This window comes from Rhinopithecus bieti, unplaced genomic scaffold (assembly GCF_001698545.2).
Source record: "Rhinopithecus bieti isolate Rb0 unplaced genomic scaffold, ASM169854v2 scaffold_2453, whole genome shotgun sequence".
NCBI lineage: Eukaryota > Metazoa > Chordata > Mammalia > Primates > Cercopithecidae > Rhinopithecus > Rhinopithecus bieti.
In genome coordinates this window covers 5,537,583-5,547,303 of record NW_016804447.1, presented here as the reverse complement: position 1 = coordinate 5,547,303, position 9,721 = coordinate 5,537,583, and positions in this window count along the sequence as shown.

The window sequence follows — 9,721 nt, the reverse complement described above, 5'->3', positions numbered from 1 at the left end:
TCCACGTGTTAGACAGCATGGTCTCGGTCTCCTGACCTCATGATCCGCCCGTCTTGGCCTCCCAAAGTGCTCTCTGTGCCTCCTTAGACAACATTCTTGCAGGAGGACATCATGCCTCTACCTTGAACTCTTCACTGTCCCCAGGTGGTCTCACCCATTCCCATGGTTTCAAATAGACCAACTATGGGCCAGTGACTCAAATCTCAAGTCTTCATCTTGAACTCAAGGCTCATATCTAGCTGCTAACTGCACATGCTCACTCGAGGGTCCCACAGGCCTTCAATGTGTCCACAGCAAGGTGTCAAAAGCTGAGCTCATTACCCGCCTCTCAAACTTCTGCTTCCTGGATTTCCCAAATTAGTGAGTGGTACCACCTTTTACCCAAGTTAGAAACCTGGAAATCAGATTTTTTTCCCTCCCTTTCTCTCACCTGATCACAGAGTCTGCAGGTCTGTCATTCTAACATCTCAAAATATATCCATGCCTAATCATTCCCCACTGCCAGTACCTTGACTCTATCTTCTTTTATCTTTCACCAGAATTATTGCAATAGTTCTCCAGCTTGTCTTTCTGACTTTGATCTTGTCTTTCAACTACTCTCCTGAGAGTGATCTTTCTAAAGTTCAAATCTTATTACAAAATTGCCCTGCTTAAAGTCTTTCAACAGCTCCTCATTGTCCTTAAGCTAAAATACAAACTCCTTGCCATGGTTCTCTATCTTTGTGATCTGTGATCTGAATGGCATTTAGAACTCCTGCCGAATCTCTCACCTCCTGTCTCAGGCCTGGCTCCACCCCTCGGGTTCATCTTGACTGCAGTTTCCTGAAAACCCTGCTTGCTCTTGCTCTCAAAACTTCAGAAGAGTTGGTTTCCTCTAAAACTCTCCACATCCTTATCATCCATCTGCAAAACTACTCAGCCAATTTAGACGTCACTTCCTCCAGGAAGTTCTCCCTGATGTCCCCTCTCCCAGATCAGATTTTCTCCTATGTACCTCTTCACCATGCCCTACCTACTCTTATTGCAGCATGTGCCTTGCTGTCTTGTGCTAGGAATCTACCATGTCTCTTTCCCCCATTATATTGAACACTCCTTATGCGTAGGGAACAGATTTTGTTTACCTTTAGTTCCCAGTTCCTAGAAAAGTTCCTGGTATATAATTGACACTCAATAAATATTGGCTGAGTGAATATGTGACTGTATCTGGCTCCTGTTTTGGACTACTTTCTCTTGCAGCTCCTTTAAAAAGACTACATAAAACAATAAAAGAACACTAAAAGTTACTGTCTTTCTGCCAGGCACGGTGGCTCACACCTGTAATCTCAGCACTTTGGGAGGCCAAGGCAGGAAGATCAGTTGAGACCATGAATTCAAGACCAGTTGTGTCTATAGTCCCAGCTATTCAGGAGGCTGAAGTGGGAGGATCGCTTGAGCCCAGGAGTTTGAGGCTGCAGTGGGCTATGATTGCGCCACTGCACCCCATCCCATCTGGGTGACAGAGTGAGAACCTGTCTCAACAACAACAACAAATTTACTGTTCTTCGTGTAAAGTCTTCTAAGCGGGTGGCTTCCTTCACCTAGCCTCAAGTCTTTTTCCAAGATAAAAATAACCCTGCTGGGAATGTTAATAGCTAAGTTACCAAAGACTTGACTATGTGCCAGGCACTTTCCTATGCCCTTTGCATGTATAAATCATTTAATCTTCATGATGACCCTACAGCTAGGTGTTTCCTTTATCCCTGTTTTACAGATGAAGAAGCTGAAGAACAGAGTAATTTGCCTAAGGTCATAAGTCTCATACATGGTAGAATGTCCATTAATACTAATAATCCAATCAACACTAAATAGATAGAAAACAATGTTTTATTCTTGTGAGAGTTTAAGGACCTGAAATTGTCCAACTGCCCAGAAATTGACTGGCTGGCTGTATTTGGACAGGGGAACTTGTGTTTCTGGGTCCTTTTAGGTAGTATGATGATTCTAATCCCTTTTCTCTTTCTCTGTGTGAATTCTTACAATAAGGGGCTAAGTTCCCGGGAAGTGGACCCAATAGTGCCAGGAAGCTGATAGCATGTTCAGAACCAGCATGTGCAAACATCCTCCAAAGGCAAGCTGGCTGAGAAATTCTGCTACCACTGCTCTCTTGCTAATGTATTTTCCATTCACCTTGATCCCTTGTCCTGTAGAAATGTATTTGGGCAAAACTAAAAGCCTCTTTCTTCTCACATCTTATTATATATATTTTTTCCACTTTCTGCCACACCTGTTTTGACTCAGAGCTGCAACACGAGGAACCTGGGATTCTCAGGAGATAATTGACAGGAGATAATCTCTCAGGAGATGAGAATCCCAGGTTTCTCAATGGATGAGTGTAGTAGTAGGTGTAATAGTGTAATAGTAGGTGCCGTTTATTGAACACTTACTGTGTGCCAGCCACAAGAATTCCTTATGATTATTGAATTTAGTCCTCACAACAACCCTATTAAAGTAGGTATGAGTATCCCATTTTAGAGGTGAGGAACCCAAGCCTCAGACAACTGAAGTGAGCTGCACAACATCTGTGTTAGTTCCCCGTGCTGCTGTAACAAATAACCACAAATTTAGTGGCTTATAACAATGCAAATTTATTCTTATGGCTCTGGGGGTCAGAAGTTCAAAATCAGTCTCAATGGGCTAAAGTCAAGCCTGTGGCAGGACTGTTCTTTCTGAAGGATCTAAAGGAGGATGTTTCCTTTCCCTTTTTCAAATTCTAGAGGCCACTGTATTTTTTATATTCCTTCCTCACACCATTCCAACCCCCACTTCCATCATCACATCTTCTCTAACTCTGACTCCCCTGCCTCTCTTCAAAGAACCCATGTGATTATATCTGGGTCATCCAGATAATCTAGGATAATCTCCTCAACTCAAGATCTTTAATGTAATTACATCTGCAAAGTCTCTTTTTCTGTGTAAAGTAACCTATTTACAGGTTCCAAAGGATTACGACGTGAAGCTCTTTGGGGGACTACTATTTGGCCTACCGTATCATAAAGCAGAACTAACATTCCACTAGACAGCCTATAGCCTTCAAAAATGATTTTTCTTTAGTTGAGCCCTCTAAACATATTACATTGTTAAATACAAGTCCCAGCTTTGGAAGGGGCCATGTGTTTTGCCTCTATTTCTTCTGCAGCTAGAACAGGAATTCTTAGTGCTGGTTATATGTTAGAATCACCTGGAGAACTTTTAAAACCTACTTAAGCCAGGATCTACCTAAGATCAATTAAAATCAGAATCACTGGAGGTGGGGCTTGAACACTTGGCAGGTTAGAGCACTCCTCCAGGTACTTCTAATAGGGAACTAGCTTTGAGACCCATCACGCTAGAGAGAACTGCTGGCAAACACTTAGAGCATGCCATGTTCTGGGTCCAAGGAGGAAAAGCTTGATTATAAAGATGAATGGCGAGAAAATAAACTGGGAAAGCCGTTCGTCCCTGGTTTAGTATCCTTGCTTGTGCCATTTCCTAGTTGCATGAGCTAGGGCAAGTTGCTTGACTTCTCTGGTCTTTTTTCGATTACTAATAGCTCCCAAAAGTTGCGCAATGACTAACAGAGATCCTGAATGAAGAGCCCTTAGCTGAGTGCTGTTAGGTCCCAATAGAGGGCAGTGCAGCCTTTTCTGCATCCCGCCCCCACCCAGCCGTCAGAACAGAGGTTACTGAGACTTTCCTAATAATAGAATTCCCTTGGCTCTAATTTTCCAGCTCAGAGAAGATTAAATTTGCCTCCTTCTTGGTTATGTCTGACTTTCACTTGCTTCTTGGTGTTTTTCTCCACATCTCGGATCTGGCGGTCTTTTCACACCTTTTAATCATGCTGAGTCTAGGGGGCAGCTGGAAAGGCTTCTGATTTTCCAGGCTGCTTTCAGAAGGTCCCAGAATTCCCAGGATGTTACTAGGGTTTCTTGATTGATGTCAAGCAATTAAGCTGTAAGCTGCAAAGAGTGACTTTCCTCCCTTAGAAGGAAATCGCTCATGGTATGTGGTTGGGGAAGGAGAGCTGAGAGTTTTCCTTTGGGCTGATACAATGAGAAGTCTAAAACATGGATGTGGTGGAGAAATGTTTTTAATGGAAAGAGTTCCCAGGGTTGGAAGGAAATGGAAGGAAGTGGCCAAGCTACTTCCTAGTACTGATTTGCTAATATTGATAGTGCTTGGTGCTTCTTCTAATTCTTTGCTCCCGTCCTTTGCTCCTCCTAGTTCTTGAAGGTATTAGGAAGGGCAAAAGAGATGGAGATGATTCGGCAATTGGAACCGATCACATTTGGCCCAGCAGGCTGCGCCTCTGACTGTGGGACCAGGTTAATGGCATTAGTGAAAAGCGTTCCCGATTGAGCGAGGGAGCAGGGTTCTGGCAAGGCCACTTTCCATTAGGGACTGCCAAAGCTGATGTCACTGGGAACTTTCATTTTTCTCTCTCCCTCTAACTTTTTTTAGATGCACAATGATGGAATAATCCTACTGTCTTGTGTTGCCAAAGCTTGTTTCTCATCATTCAGGTATATCTGATTTTCACAGTCTATTGTATTACCCAATTCAATTTTTAAAGATTATTTCTATGTCCCAGCCCATTGCTAATGAGTCAGCAGGCATTTAGCAGACAACCGCTTTGGCCGGGTAGTGAGATGGAATAACGTAAGGGTGCCCAGGCATGGCGCCTGATGCGTAATCGTGTTGGGAATGTCAGTCACACGCACAGAATAATGTGGGGAGATGACTGTTAGGAGCGCCCTGAGCGGCGGGAGGTCAGTGAGTCAGGAAAGACAGCGTGGAGGAGGGGAGCTTTGAGGAAGGCCATTTCAAATGGGGAGACAACATTGGTGGGGGCGGGCAGAGTGAGTCCGGGGAATTAGGAACACAAAAGGAATAATGGCAAAAATAAGAATGTTAACTAGCTGTCCATGCAGGTACCTTCGGCCCCAGATGTATAGATCACCTCAGCACAAGCACATGCTCCACACTTTTCTCAAGGTTTCTGTGTCTCCCAGGTGAGGGAGTGTTGCTTTTCTAAAATCACCCCGGGCTCCAGGCTCAGGCTTTTGCACGCCATGTCTCTGTTCCAACTCATTCTAGGGGCCAGAGAAATGTCTGATGATCATGGCATCCCAGTACGGCCTCTTTGCTGATAGTACTTGGTTCTCTCTCTCTCTCTCTCTCTCTCTCTCTCTCTCTCTCTCTCTCTCTCTGTGTGTGTGTGTGTGTGTGTGTGTGTGTGTGTGTGTGTGAGAGAGAGAGAGAGAGAGAGAGAGAGAGAGAGAGAGAGAGAGAGAGAGATCCTTGGGAGAAATCCCTGGTCATTTCACAATAGACCACAGGATCAGAGAAGAAAAGGAGTTGTGTTTTTTAAGAAACAAATCTCCAAGTGCTGCTGATCATTCTTGGAATTCCCCTGCCCTCTTCCTCTGCCACATGCTCAACTTATTCCAAATGGTTCTGGAGCATCTATGTATGTATAAAGCTTACTGTATTTTGAATGGATGGAGAAATGCCCAGCTGAAAACTTTGGGAGTGGATGACCAGCTGGTGGGCCTATTATCTGGGCTAAAGAGATTGCAGGCTGAGGATATGGAAACTCCCACTGCCCATCTGGCTTGTGGAAGCATCTGAGTCCTGCTGAGTCAATGTGCAGTAAGAGCTTCAGGTCCTGCTTCAACTGGGACAGGCTGTCCCCTGGGCGCTCACCCAGATCGACATGGCAGGTACAATTGCTGATTTGGCCCTAGTGATGGGTTGGCTGTGGGAGAGGAGCCTGGGTTAGAAATGCTGGCATTAAAAAAGCAGTGATACCTCAACTTCATGGCATTTAGTAAAGTACCAAGAAAAGCCAAGACTGGGTGTTCTGGGGGCATAGGAGACAGGTGGAAAGAACGTTAGAAAATCATCTTTAGACAAAAGACTCTACATTAAAAATGTCCTTTCAGAAGGGACGTGTGTAACAATTTATATTGCCTATTTAAAATTCTGACAAGTGGCCTTACTCAGCTATTTTTAATGGAACACAATGTACCACCCATTGGGAATATTCAAACATGATGAATAAGGCCAGTCATTTATATTATATGTTGGCACCTACGTGAATGCCAAGAATCTGTAGGCACTTAAATAATTATCCTTTATCCTCTTTTTTTAAAATCCCATCAAAGTTAGTTCCTGGACCAGCAGCTCCAAACTTTATTATGCTTAATAACCACTTGGCTGGTTGGGAGGTGGGGAGGGAGCAACTAGGGCTGAGGTAGGATCCAGAATTCAGTATTTCATTAAGCAACCTCAGGTGATTCTGCTGAGGGAGGTCCACGAACCACACTTTGGGATGCAGTGGCAGGTGAGTGGGATTATGGCTTATGCATTTGAATTTAATAAATACTGTCATTCATGACCCATGACACCTTAATTCCCATGCTTGCTCTAATTTGATCCTCCTAATAACTCCATGAGGTATAGGGTCAGATGCTGTTATTCGTATTTTGCAGTCAAAGACTCTAAAGTTCAGAGAGGTAATGATCTGTGATTGACAGCTAGTAGAGACCCAGGTGTTCAGGCTCCTCGTGCAGTGCTCTGGCAGTCGCTCCTGCCCCTCTTTCAAGCCCCACATGGTCTACTGTGTGAGGCGCTCAACATTTCTTCCCATTTCCTTGTTTATGTGCTAAATTATGGGAGGGGAGAGGAAAAGTTTCTCTATTCTAATGTTCTAGAACTAAATCTTAGCCAGAGTGAGAGGGTGTTTAATAAATGTTAAAAGGTCTAGTCAGTTCAGTCTGGGGAAAAAGATGTATTAAGCCAGGTGAGAAGAGGGGCTCTGGATCACAAGGCTCCTACTTGAAGTGGGGCAATACCAAATAAAATCACTCAAGCCAGGAGCAGTGGCTCACGCCTGCAATCCCCTCACTTTGGGAGACTGAGGCGGGAGGATCGCTTGAGGCCAGGAGTTTGAGACCAGCCTGGGCAAAATAGTGAGACCCTCTCTCTGCAAAAAAATACACAAAAATTAGCCAGGTGTGTGCCTGTAGTCCCAGCTACTCGGGAGGCTGAGGTGGGAGAACTGCTTGAGCCTGGGAGGTAGAGGCTACAGTGAGCCATGATCACACCACTGCACTTCAGCCTGGGCAACAGAGTGAGATCTGGTCTCAGAAAAAAGAAAAAGTCATTGAAAGAACTGCCTCCCACACACCCACAATCACACACAAGACCATGCCCCAACTCAGGAAATGTCAGACTCTTAGAAAAGAGTCTAACAGTCGAAGGAAATTTTTCTCAAATGAGACCAAGTATAAGTAAAATGTTTGAAAATGAAATGCTATTCCCAATAATAATCAATTGACCAGAAGCTTCTAGAAATTGAGAAAAGAGCAATCAGGAAAGGAACACAGAACTGGGGACAGAGGACCATGTTCTAATTCCAGTTGTGCTCATCAATAATAACAGCTGCCACTATTGGCCAATCCCTACGCAGCAGGTGCCACGATCCTCACAATAACAAATCTGTCAAACATCAGTAGGTCCATTTTACAGATGGAGAATTGAGGCCCAGAGAGGCTAAGGGCCTTGGCTTGGGACACCCTGCTAATAAGACTCAGACTTGGCAGCTCTCAAACCCAAGCCCTGACAGTGTGAACCCTATGGGGCTTTGATGATGAACAGGAAATAAGATTATTGACATGAACCTGCCACATAAACCATGGAGTATTGGGCTCAGGCTCCAAACCTGGTAGTAATCTTTGACTCCTCTCTTCCTCTCACACTCTACATGCAATCCTTCAGCAAATCCTGTTGACTGTAGCTTCACAGTATATCCCTAATCCAACCCAGTCTCCACCTATGCTTTCACCCTCGTCCACTCCTCCCTCGTCCCTGGCCTGGATAAGTGCTGTAGCCCCCTATCGGGTCCTGGCCCCTACCTTTAGCACCGTGGTCTACTCTCCACACTGTGACCAGAGTGAATCTGTTAAAATATAGGTCAGCTCTTGTCACCACTCTGTTCAAAACCCACAATAGCTCACCATTTCACTGAGTGTAACAGTTAAGTGCCTCAGCCGGGTGCAGGGGCTCATGCCTGTAATCCCAGCACTTTGGGAGGCCAAGGTGGGTGGATCACCTGAGGTCAGGAGTTAGAGACCAGCCTGGCCAACATGGTGAAACCCTGTCTCTACTAAAAATGCAAAAAGTAGCCAGGTGTGGTGGTGAGCACCTGTAATCCCAGCTACTTGGGAGGCTGAGGCAGGAGAATTGCTTGAACCCGGGGGATGGAGGTTGCAGTGAGCTGAGATGGTGCCATTGCACTCCAGCCTGGGTTAGAGAGCAAGACTCTGTCTCAATTCAAAAAAAAAAAAAAAAAAAAAAAATAGTCAAGCACCTCTATTGGCCTGTGATGCCCTTGTGCACCTATAACTGTACCCTCCTTCCTTCCTTGATCTCATCGTCCCCTGATTGGCTCTGCTCGAGCCCTCTGATGCCCCAGGCACACTCCCACCTTAGGACCTTTGCACTTACTACACTGCTATTCAGAACACTCCCCCTCTGCCATACCAAACCCACAGGGCTCCCTCCCTCCCTCCTCTAGGGCTTTGCTCAAACATCTCCTTAGGGAGGCCTTTCTAAATCACTCTATTTACAACTATGCCCCCCAACATTCCCTACTCCTCCCATTTTATTTGTCAATATCTGACATATGTAGACATATGTCTGATACAGAACTATGTATCTATATCTGTATATATGTGTGTTTTAAAAAATTTATGGTAAAATGGGCATAACAAAATTTAGCATATTAACTTTTTAAAAGTTGTTCTAGAGTACATGTGCACAATGTGCAGGTTTGATTCTCAGGTATACATGTGCCATGTTGGCTTGCTGCACCCATCAACTCATCATTTACATGAGGTATTTCTCCTAGTGGTATCCCTCCCCCAGTTCCCAACCCTGACAGGCCCCTGGTGTGTGATGTTCCCCGCCCTGTGTCCAAGTGTTCTCATTGTTCAATTCCCACCTATGAGTGAGAACATGTGGTGTTTGATTTTCTATCCTTGTGATAGTTTGCTGAGAATGATGGTTTCCAGCTACATCCATGTCCCTGCAAAGGACATGAACTCATCCTTTTTTATGGCTGCATAGTATTCCATGGTGTATATGTGCCACATATTCTTAATCCAGTCTATCACTGATGGACATTTGGTTGGTTCCAAGTCTTTGCTATTGTGAATAGTGCCACAATAAACATATGTGTGCAGGTGTCTTTAGAGTAGCATGAGTTATAATCCTTTGGGTGTATACCCAGTAATGGGATTGCTGGGTCAAATGGTAATTCTAGTTCTAGATCCTTGAGGAATTGCCACACTGTCTTCAACAATGGTTGAACTAATTTACACTCCCACCAACAGTGTAAAAGTGTTCCTATTTCTCCACATCCTCTCCAGCACCTGTTGTTTCCTGACATTTTAATGATTGCAATACTAATTGGTGTGAGATGATATCTCATTGTAGTTTTGATTTGCAATTCTCTGATGACCAGTGATGATGAGCATTTTTTCATGTGTCTGTTGGCTGCATAGATGTATTCTTTTGAGAAGTGTCTGTTCGTATCCTTTGCCCACTTTTTGATGGGGTTGTTTGTTTTTTCCTTGTAAATGTTTTTGAGTTCTTTGCAGATTCTGGATATTAGCCCTTTGTCAGATGAGTAGATTGC